Consider the following 10,079-nt stretch of genomic DNA (forward strand, 5'->3'; position numbering starts at 1 on the left):
TTGAGCCTGACATCTCACAACTGGACAAGTCCCCTTGAGGGCAAGGACCATTCTGCTTCTCTGGCCTCCAATCAGAGTGCACATCCTGGGTGCTTAATAGCTGCAAATACAGTTGAGTTGAATTAAAGGGCCAGCTTCAGTTAATTATTCAGCTCCCCACTGTAACAAATAGCTTCATGGATTTAATGTACTCCAAGGGCATAGATGGTCCCCAGAATAGGAACATTTGCATATAATAAAAGCCTGATTGTGCAGATGATGGTAATTGACAGATATGTCCTCATCGGCCCCGACACAGGACACTGCTGATTACACAGATGCAAACTCAGCACCTTTCCAGACTTCAGTGGGGCTTCCCTGACCTTCAGTGGTCTGTTGCCCATGCAGTGATACCACCAGATTGTCTGAGAGCCCATCAGGGTCTTCAGTATCTCCCTTTCCATTCTCATAGGAGGGGAACAGGGCTCATTACTTTCTTAGTTCTCTGTTCTGTTATGGAGACTCTAGCTTAGGACCTGCCTGCCCACCAGGTACAAGTAACCTAAGAACCCAGCACATTCCTGAGTGCCCACTGGGAAGGAGAAGAGGAAGTCAGTTTCCCAGAATCAGTTCCCAGGTCCACAATTCCTAGAGGACCAGCTCTAGTGATTCCTGCAATGCTTCAACACAGTAACCCCTGGATCCAGTCCACACCACCAGCACCCTAAATTAGGCGGGGTTGGGCATGTGTTCTATTTTAGATTCTAGACATTATTAGGTTACCTCCACCTGCCAGAGAAGAATACAGGAGAGGTGCATAGTTTCTGCCTAAGTTAAGGGCTGGTACCAGCCACCCAGATGAACAAAATAGACATTTGCACAAAAGTTGTATTATATCTGGACAGATATGAAGATAAACAGATCCTTCCTGAAGCAAAATCGTTGAGACTGAGAAGTCAGTGAAATTTGCCTTGGGTGTCTCCCACCTTCCCATCAGTGTCCAAGCCCTCCCTCCCACACTGCTCCTTCCTGGTTCTGGGTGCCTTCCTGAAGCTCCAAAAAAAAAAAAAAAGGATTTGAACATAATTATACTTAACTGTCTCTTTTACATTACTCTGGTAACTGCCTCAGGTATTTGCATTTTAAAACCTTTTATTATAGAATGAAATGGTTTCTAGGTCTTCCCTGGAAGGGATTTTTAAGCAATATTAAGCAGGTAGAGAGATTTTTTTTTAAGAGCAAGGGAGTTTTTCTTGGTTTCCAAAATTACACTGCACTGTATCAAAGGCTGGCTGGCCCTGAATGTCAATAATTGACTGTAAGTTTGCTTTAGATGCATTAGGTGCTGGGAAGTTACTTCAGAAGGAACATCCTGGCCCTTTTCTCGCAGTCCTTCCCCCGTTACACTCCCATTCCTCTGCTAAAGAGAATACCCAACATTTACAAGCCTCTATGAATTCCTAAAATATTTTTTGCATATGTTATCTCATTCAATCCTCACAAGAGTCCTGTGAGATATGGATTATAATTATCCTAATTAAAACAGTAATTCCATTTAATGCTTCTTCTAGAAACACTGTTTCCTTGGCTCAGTGATGCTACACTCTCCAGGTTTTCTTCCTTCTCCCTCCCCCACTATTTCTCCTCAGGGACCTTTGCTGGCTCCATTTCTCCCTGGCCCTTAAATGTTGGGGTTCCCTGGACTTTTGCTCCCCTCTGACCCTGGCCGTCGCAGTCATTCAGGAACTTAAATTACAGCATGTATGTCTAGATTCTCACAGCTACTGTCAGAGCGCAGCCCGCTCTCTGAGCTCCAGGCCTTTCAACACTTCTGCTCAAATATCTCACAAGTCCCTAAAACTCCATGTGTCTAAAACAGAATGCCTAATCTACCAAACACCCACCCAGCACCCACCATCACCACTGAAAAATCCACCCCTTGGACAGTGTTCACTGATTCCTCTGCCTCCAGCCCACAGTCCTTAGCCAAGTCCTGTTACTCTCCTAATGGTCTCTCACCTCCACTACCATCATCACCTCTCCACTTAGACTCCTACAGTGCTCCTGCAGATAGGCCCTCACATCCACTTTGTCCCTCTTTACCTCATTCTCCATAGTGCAAGCTGAGAAGTTTTTGTAAAATACAAATTTCACCAAGGCATACCTCCGCTGGAAACAGTAGTAGTTGGCTTGACTTTTGTTGGGAACTTAAAGATATGGGTCCCCAACCTTAACGTGGCCTCTGAAACTCAGGGCAGTATGGTCTCTACCCAGGTCTCCAGACTTGTCTCATCCCACTGTCCCCTCACCATCAACGTTCCTGCCCCTCTAGCTTCCTTTTGTCTCCTTGGAATTTCAGGGGTCTTGGTACCTCAGGACCTTTGGACATCTGTTCTCTCACTTGGTTAACTTTTAATCATCTTTCAAATCTCAACTTAAAATGTTACTTCCCCAAGGAGGTCTTCCCGTTTAGAAAAGTCTAAATCCCCTTGGGATATGCTCTGATAGCACATAACCCTCATCACAATTGAAATGACTTATTTAATGTCTGTCTGCTTAGCTAGACTCTAAGTACCACAAGAGTGAATTTTTTTCAGCACCCTGTCCCCAATATCTAGCACAGTGTTTAACACGCAATTAATACTCAAAAAACGTTTATTGGCTTGAATTAAGTGACTTGCCTAAGCCAGGTTAGAATGTCAAAGTGAAAGCATGAACCCCAATCTTTCTGATCCCAGAGCCCATTTTCTTTTACCTTCTTCCTTCACTATGTATCCCTCTCCTCCCACCAGTTATTAGAGGCCCGGGAATGGTGGTCATGTGACCATCCCTTAGTGGAGGTAAATTTCAGTCCCTTGGTTCAGAATTTGCTATCCCAGTCCTGCAAGTATCCCAGGTAGGTGAGGACCAGGGAGCAGCTGCTCAGGGAACCCAATAGTGTGGTGAGACATGTGTTGGTTTTAAAATATGTCCACAAATTCTTTAACACTCTCCCTTTCAAGAAATGAAACATAATTCCCTCCCCCTTGACTATGGACTAGATTTAGTGACTCACTTCAAACAAATAATTTTGGCAAAAGTGATCATCTATAACCTCTGAGACTAGATCATAAAAGACACTGCACCTTCCACTTTGCATTCTTTTGGATCACTCACCTGGGGAAGTCAGCTGCCACGTCATGAGGTCACTCAAGTAGCCCTATGGAGAAGTCCATATGGTGAGAAATTAAGCCCTCCCACCAACAGCCAGCAAGGAACTGAATCCTTCTGCCAACTGAACTGTATGACTGAGTCATCTTGGAATTAGATCTTCTAGCTCAGTCAAGCCTTTAGCTGACTTCAGTCATGGCTAATATCTTGACTACAACCTTATGAGACCCTCTGAACCACAACCACCAAGCTAAGCTGCTCCCAAATTCCCAACCCACAGAAACTGTGAGATAGTGTTTGTTATTTTCATCTGTCTCACTTGGGGATCACTTGTTATGCAGCAATAAATAACTAACACAGATTTTAAAAGAGAAACATGGTGGGATAAGAGCAAATAAGCAAACCATAGAGGCAGTTCTTGGGAATGAAAGAGAAGAACAGCTACTGTGTAGAAACCCTTTGTCTTGAGTGGATATAATTATGTTATGTTGCACCTTACAATGCTGAGGTGGGAGGTGAGGTACTAGAGCAGAAGGGAGTCTGAGAACCGTGCTGGGCAGCAAAATAGAAGTGGGCATCCGAACATGAGCCCCAGACAACCTGAGGCCAGTAACACAGGAAAGGAGAGGCAAAATGGTGGCAAATGTAATCTACAACCAAGCACTGAACCACAGAGGGATATCTAGAAGTGGGAGCCAGGACACCAAACTGCTCAGAATTAGTGACACATCTGAGGTCACAACAGAGACAGACAGGGTGTGGAAACAGAGAAATCTGCCATCTACCTTCTGCTCCAGCTTCTGAGTCCCCACACACTCCATATATAGACGTTGTTTCTGCTCCTAAAGTACCTTGAAGTGGATGCTGTTGGGCCCCACCCCATGCGCTTTGCCAACTAAGTGTTGGCTGATAACACTCACAGCTGTCTGGTCTCTGGAAAATTGCCCTCAGCCAAATGCTTTGTACCCACCCATCCCCCCCACCCCAGCCCTCAACCAATGACTAACTGTCATAGGGTTCAAAAAGCCAGCGCCCTCGCTTTGAAATGAGACTAACTCTGGTGCAATTTATGCTCCAGACTCCTCCATGAGATCAGGCGTAACCTAGCATCCAGTTGAGACCACATTATTCCCTACCCTATCCTGCTTCCCTCACTCCTCTTTCCTGAGAATACTCCTACAATAAATCACTTGAATAAGAAGCAGGATTTGCTTCTAGAGAACCCAATCTACAACACACCTTAAAGGCATTTAGTAGTTTCTGGTGTGTGTGTGTGTGTGTGTGTGTGTGTGTGTGTGTATACCCCTAAAATTCATATTGAAACCCTGATCCCCAATGTGAAAGTATTTGGAATTGGAGCCTTTGACAGGTAATTAGGTTCAATGAGGTCATGAGGGTAGGGCCCCACATGATAGGAATAGTATCCTTATAAAAAGAGAAAGACCAGGGTCCCCTCTCTCTCCACCGTGTAGGATAGAGCAAAAAGGTGGACATCTGCAAACCAGGAAGAGAACTCTCATCAGACACCAAATCTTCCAGCACCTTGATCTTGAACTTCTCAGCCTCCAGACTGTGTGAAGTAAATATTTGTCGTTTAAGCCACCTAGTCTATGGTATTTTATTACAGCAGCTTGAGCTAAGTGTGTGAGTGTGATTGTGGTGATGATGAAAGAATATATAAAATAAGGGAAAACTATAAAAATGTTCCTGCTTAAAATGTCCATGAATCAACAGTGAGAAGACAAAACCTAGTCATTTGGTTAAATGATTTAAAAGAAATATAACTTAGTAATTAATCTAAATGTTTATTAAGTGTGATGAGTTTGTACTGTATTGACCAAGCAAAGCTAGAACAACTTTTTCCACAGTTTCTTTCCCTGATGGTTCCACATTAAAGTTTCCCAAAAGAAAATTTTAAACAAGATTTACAAGGCAGAAATGAAGCAGCGGTACCCTCTGAAAGTTGTTGTGGTTGGATGCAATGAGAGATATACAAGTGCTGATGAGTTCTAGATTAGTCTGGCTCTTCCGACCTCTAGCTCTTCCTACTAGCTGTTGGCCCCGCTGACTAACAATCCCAGGCTCACAATTAGATGCCAAGTCCATAACTTACCATAGATTTCTCCATCAGCTCTCTCCAGTCCCACTCCAGCAGCTGGATATGCCTGGCTTCCCAAGTTCCCTAGCATGCTGTAATTTGTCCGGTCATACCAATGTGTCAGGAGAGTTGATTAGTGATTTTCTCTCATCCTCCAACTCCCCGTCTTGAATTCTACCTCCCCAAATTTCCCCATAATTGTGAAAGTTCTTATTCCTAGAATACATTCTTTATTCTATAATCCTCGAGATGGTCTACTTTCCTGATTGAGCCCTGATACCCTGATACACTCATACACTGATTATATTTAATTGCCATACTGCACAGTAAGTAGTATATATTTTCATTAAATGGGTGTCAGATCAATTTTGTCAATGTTGTTTCTCACTAGGAACAATACACTCTCTAAAGCTATGTTCAGTACTTAGAGTATGCTACTCACTTAGCACAGTCATCTGAAGAGAAATTTACAGAATGAAAGGGATCATTGAAAAAACATTGAGACATTGGTAATGGAGAGACAATGGAGGATTTTCATTTAGGTGAATGACACAGTTAGATTTTCAATTTCATTACACTGGAATGGTTGCAATGTGAAAATGAGTCGTAGGGAGGTTAAGAGTGGAAGTAGGGGACCAATTGGTAGGATATTGTAGTTGTTTGGGCAAGAGAGAATAGTAGGTATACTAAGATGGTGGTAGTAGAGTTGGAGTGAGGAATCTTTGTCTGCTGAACTAAGGCAATCTAGGGCAGGGATAATCATTTCAAAGGGAGCCAATGTATATTTGGCTCTGAACCACCATCATAGAATGACTGGGACATGTAACCTCCCTTGTGGAAATCCCAAATGACTTATATGTTGTTTAACTTAATTTTTCTTGCTAGCACTACTTAATTTGTTGATTTAAGCCTCAAACTTTATCTTATATAATACTAATTATCTTAACTAGAGCTGGTTAACCTGACCCAGGACAGAAGGCAAAATTTACTAAAGTCCTTGCAAAAAGCTGCCATAATACTGTTATGAAAAATCTTTTCCCCAGTTCCTCATCAAATGAACACCTCTCTGCAAAGAACACCACATAACTCTTAATCATTCTACCAATACAACTTTTATGGCAGAGATTTGCTTTGGACTTATGTCAGCATCTTCAAATGAAGCTCTAAAGAGCTGTCTGGAACATTTTGCAACACTCTATTTTGACTAGAAAGGAGTTTCGAGACCTTTTTAAGTTTCTGCAAACACCATTCTCATTTTATTATTTGAGTCAATGTGCCGGGGCAAACTCCTCTAGTAAAAAAAGTCCCTAGCAGATCCTCCAGAGCAGACCTTCCTACAGCAGGTGTCCATTTTTTGGAAAGATATTCATCACTCTGCCTCATCTTTACAATGTGTTCAGTATTGGTCTTTCCTGAGAAACATCTTACTCAGCATTTACCAGCATTTACTGCTTCTTCCCATTTCAGTGGTGGGAGAGGTACTTGCTGTATGAAAGAAGAAATCAGTAATTTCTGGCACTTAATGTATAGTACACTCGAGAGGGAGCTCAAGATTTAAAGGAATGAGACAAGTTGGGGTTAATAACTATGGAGTCAAAAGTGATTTCATCAGATGCCATTTGAATTTCTAATTCCACCTCTTCTCTTCTTCCCTGCTTCTCCATTCTCAGATGGCAGGGCTGAAAGAATCCCTTGTGCAATTCATCTTCTCAGACCTGTGAAACAATACTCAGAGGAAACACCGCTCAGTCTCCTATTATAATTCTATCCATTCAGAAAAGAGCATGGAGTTCAGGGGATAGCTTCGATATGGGTCTGAGCCTTTCTCCAACATTTCCAAACACTTCTATTGCTTTTGTGACACACTTTCTGTTTTAAACCCCTTTCTCCCTGCTCTTATTTAAGGTTGCTTCTGACCCTAAATTCACTGCCCCCCACCAAGACAATTCACTAAGAGATACTCTTGGAAACTGCATGGTAGAATGGAATGATGGTGGGTTCTGGGGTTACACCTGGGTTTAAATCCCAGCTCTGCAGTTACTGGCTGTATAACTTTGGCCACATCACCTAGCCTCTGTGAACACCAGTTTCCTCATCTGGAAATGAAGTGAATGAATCCTACTTCAGAGGGTCATTATCAGAATTAAAGAAAATATATGCAAAGAACTTACTCATATGCTTGGCACATGACATGTAATATATTAATAAATATACCAGAACCACATTAGTATATATTATTAATAATAATTAAGGCTCTTTGAATTACTTTTCTACTCTTCATAATAAAAATATTAAAATGTTTTGAATCTTTACTATATAGACACATTTCTAAACTCTCTAATTTATTTAGTCCTCTCAACAACTCCATAAGGTAGGTACTATTACTAACCCAGTATTGCAGTTGAGGACACTGAGGCACAAAGCGGCTTTTAACTTACCTAAGGTCACGTACTGGAAAGTAATGGATCCAGGGTTTGAATACAGTCTGGCTCAAAACTGGCACCCTTAGAGGCCATATAGGAATGCTGGCTCTAACAGTGTGTTTAAGGATCCATAGATTCTTCATATTGTACTTTATATTTATTGAAGAATGAGGTGTTTAAATGAACCAAAAAGACCAGAAGAGTCACTCTCTACAGAAGTAAGCTCAATTTATTCTCAGCCATGAGGTTCAAGCCCTCCTTGTCCCTGCTGGAGGAAGTTTTCAGCTACAGGTAATAGGATATTCCCCCAAGCTGGTCTCTAAAGGAGCATAATGGCTCACTTAGCCACCAGACCAAAAGTAAGGCAAGCTGTCAGGTTGGTTGCTCCAGCAACTCAATGAGATCCTAAAAGACTCAGATTATTCCTACTTTTCTGGCGTGTTGTCTTCTGTTGGCTCCATCCTGAAGCCTGCTTGCCTTGTGGTCCTGTAGCAATTGGGACTGCATGATTCCTCATTCCTATGTAGTGGGCAGGGAGAGTTTCCAGTGCTCACCCATAAGCGTGAAGAAAGGCTTTCCTGAACACTACATCCCCCACATAGATTCTCCTCACATCTCAGTGGCCCACGTGGCATCCCACGCCCATTCCCAAACCAGTCCCTGGAAATGGAGGTGGAATTACCCTTAAGCCAGTCAAGCCCATCCCTAGAACTTGGGGATGTGGTCATCTTCCCCAAGGCACATGGATGTGAGGGGAATAGGGAAACCTGAACAAAATCGCGGTCCTGCTAGGAAGAAGGAAGGAGGGGAATAGTGATGGACAACCAACATATCCAGTACACATCCAAGGGTACATTACCTATTTCCAAGTATTTTCCTGTTTTTCTGGGCCCTGATTTTATCTTCTCTACACTAGGGATAATACTAATAGCTGCTTCTCATGGAGTGAGCTTACATGGTGATGGATATGGAAGAATTTTTAACAGTTTACAAATAAAAGTTGTAGATATTGTTGCTGTGCTGCTGTTGTAGTTTGAGATTTACTCTTCAAACTATGTTGTACTGTTAGTAGCAGGGTCAGAAGAAGAGAGACCATGTGTCTTTGGTGCCTGCCAACCTCCATTTCATTCATTCCCATATCCTAGAACTCACTCTCTCCCACCCTATGCTGCCCAAAGTAACCTCTTCCTGAGTATTCTACCCAGGCTCATCCTGACACCTAGCATCTTGGATTCCCATATAACTTCCCGCCTTGCAACCATTCCACCATCAAATCTCATTTCCTAGTTGCTTTGAACTGGGCTCTAGTCTCACTTTGCCTTTCACTAATTTTGTGATTTGGAGCAAAACACTTCACCTCTCTGGACCACTTCCTTCTTCAGTGAAGTGAGATGCTTGGACTAATTAATCTCTAAGGCACCTTCAAGATTTAACTTTTATGATTCTATGAATTTCAGGCAGTGAGGCAAAGAGAAGTGAAGAATTTCAGGCAGGTGGAGGAAGGGATTTGGGGTCAAGAGATTTTAAGCAACAAGTAGCCAGTTAGCAAGGCTACTTTGATTTGGAAGTTCCAAAGACAGACAGACACAAACACTCATGTGTGCACACACGGACATGCACAAGCGTGCACACACGCACACACACACAGAGTACCTGTTAGCAATCCATAGTGAACGTTACAACAGGAATGAGGACATCTAATAAAACAGAGATGGACTCAACTACAAAGCACACCTGAAGGATGCAGGTGTAGAGAGAGTTGAGGCAATGAGACCACATCCTTAAACACATCCAATTTGGCAGAGCTAAGAATTCCACTGAGGGTGGAAAATCATCACTGCTGTGGACATTGCTTTTATAGGCCTAGATGAGCCGAAATTCAAGGGGATCTCTGAAGGGATCATTCTGACCTTCCAAACATAGGAACACATCTACTACTAGGTCTGACCTTGTTTTGCCTTTTTCCCTTCCTAGTTTCAGCCAGGCCTCGAAAGCAGAAAGGCCCAGATCCAACTAGAAAATCTGTTTCTGTTATATTCTCTTGGCTGCTTAGGAGACCTCTCTTGGCAGGCTTTCTGGTGCTTTGTCCAAGCCTGGGACCTCTCGTCCGTGGAGTTTCCATCACCTTGTTCAGGGGAGAAGAAGCTCTAAGCATCACCATGCAGTGCCTAAGAGGCAGTTGCTCTCTTTCTTTTCTTTCAGTCCTTTCTTTCCTTCTTTGTCCCCCAAAGAGTCCAGACAACCTGCACATAGAAGAACACAGAATAATAATAATTATAATGATAATAATAATAGCAGGAACTACCGTTTTTGCCAGCTTACTATTGCTCAGGTATGAGACTAAGAACTTTATATATTATCTCAATAACTAATTAGGTAGGGATGGCAAATATTACTATAGTATAAAAACATTAAAAGGGATAAAATGA

The 10,079-nt window shown here is 42.5% G+C and overlaps 1 long non-coding RNA gene across 1 annotated transcript in view; it reads left to right on the plus strand.

The window, feature by feature from the left end:
- Positions 1–7,000, plus strand: part of LOC132531468 (uncharacterized) — a 202,213-nt gene extending 195,213 nt beyond the window's left edge. Inside the window, exon 6 of the long non-coding RNA XR_009544111.1 lies at positions 6,898–7,000. This is a non-coding gene — a long non-coding RNA (uncharacterized LOC132531468). The remainder of the gene's footprint in view (positions 1–6,897) is intronic.
- Positions 7,001–10,079: the final 3,079 nt, after the last annotated feature.

The sequence above is a fragment of the Lagenorhynchus albirostris genome, chromosome 13, assembly GCF_949774975.1.
Source record: "Lagenorhynchus albirostris chromosome 13, mLagAlb1.1, whole genome shotgun sequence".
Taxonomy (NCBI): Eukaryota; Metazoa; Chordata; class Mammalia; order Artiodactyla; family Delphinidae; genus Lagenorhynchus; species Lagenorhynchus albirostris.